Source organism: Cinclus cinclus, unplaced genomic scaffold (genome assembly GCF_963662255.1).
Source record: "Cinclus cinclus unplaced genomic scaffold, bCinCin1.1 SCAFFOLD_40, whole genome shotgun sequence".
Taxonomy (NCBI): Eukaryota; Metazoa; Chordata; class Aves; order Passeriformes; family Cinclidae; genus Cinclus; species Cinclus cinclus.
This window is the reverse complement of record NW_026912243.1, coordinates 1,300,655-1,302,284: the sequence shown is the minus strand read 5'-3', so window position 1 is coordinate 1,302,284 and position 1,630 is coordinate 1,300,655.

Here is a 1,630-nt window from a genome sequence, read left to right as displayed (position 1 = left end):
AACCTGAGATCTCCTGGAATTTCCTGGTCTAAGGGTAGATCTGGAGGGGCAGCTTTGCGGAGAAGTGTGGGTTCTGGAGCAGTTCCAAACCCCTGGGCATTTTCCTTGTCCTTTTCCATGTATTTTGAGAAATATTGCCTGGAGAAGAATAACACAGCCCTGGGGAATTATCCCATGTAGTCTCAGGGGTTTGGGTACTGAGCAGCCCTGTGCAAAGGGGTTCCAAGGTGCCCCAGGCCCCAGCTCTGGGGGAAAGAGAGAACGTCCTGGCTATATCCACTGAGCTGCCAGCTCAGCAGTGGAGCCCAGCATGGGCTCACATTCCCCTCTGCTCCCACAGATGCAGTTGGCACCTCAGCACGTGCTGAAAATCTTGGGAAAAGCACGAGAAGAGTTTTCTGCTGGGGAACCCGTTGTCTGAATAAGTTAGTGGCCATTGTGTCTGGTGGGGCAGTGCTCCTGATGTGGTCTGCCGGAATCTGGTTTTGCTGGAAGAGGAAATGGTGAGTGTTTTGCTGATCTCTGCCTCAAAGAGCTTCTTTTCAAGGCTGCTGATAGTCAGGAAACATTGCCAGTGCGGCTGATGTGGAGTTGTGGATCATCAGTGGTTGTCCAAAAAACTCTGCTGAGGGTTCTGCTGCTGCCCAGTGCTTTATTTGGCCTCTTAATTGCTGGGCCTTGTCCTGGGGAGCCCGCTGGGGCTGCAGCCAGTGCTGGCTCCCACTGAGGCTGCGTGGCCAAGAGCAGCCCCAGGAGCAGCGGGCAGAGGCAGAGCAAGGTGGGGAGGAGAAAGAGCAGGGAACAGATTGCCCTTGAAAGGCAGACGAGCTCTGGAGCCCGCTCCTGGCCAGGGACCCTGCCCAGAGCCATCCCCTGCTCACCAGGGCCTTGAGGGGCACCTGTCCAGCTGGGCCAAGGTGTGTCGGCAGCTCCAGCCGTGCTGGGGAGCCTTGCCAGCTCTGGGCCCTGCTGTGCAGGAGGGTCCCTGTGTGCCACGGGCAGCTGGGGCCTCAGCCATTCCTCTCTCCACAGGTGCTGCTGTGCAGACTCAGAAGAGCCGCCCAAGAGCTCAGGCAGTGAGAACTTGACTCCCAGTTCTTCACGTCTGTCCCCATCTGCCCTGGTGTGGCTGCAGCCCCGTCTTGAGCGCGTCCCTGCACCCAGACCTCCAAAACGAGAACCCCTGCCCCCGAGCCCCCTGGCCCTGCTCCCCAGCCCAGACTGAAATTGGGCAGCCCCTCTCTGCCATGGCAGGGATTGGCCCACATTTCAAGTTCAAATAAAGAAATTGAGTTGTCACAGTGTGCTGGTTTTATCTTGAAGGCACCTGAGGGGAGGGAATACTAGGAAGTTTTTCTCCATGAGAACTTCCTCTGTGAATTGATGGCACCAATTGGAGGCTGGTTTAGCTGTTGACAGCCTGAGAAACCAATTGGAAAAGCCAGTTCTCTCCGTGAATCACATTTGAAGCAATTAAACGCCGGGAAAAGCTGTCTTTCATTTCTGACATCTCACAACGTAACCCCAACCTGGGCCAGGCCCCCTTCCAACGCGGCCCGGGCCAGGCAGGGGTGGGCTCGGGAGGCTGCTGGGCCCCGTTTTCAACCAGCGGCCCCAATAGCCAAAAAGA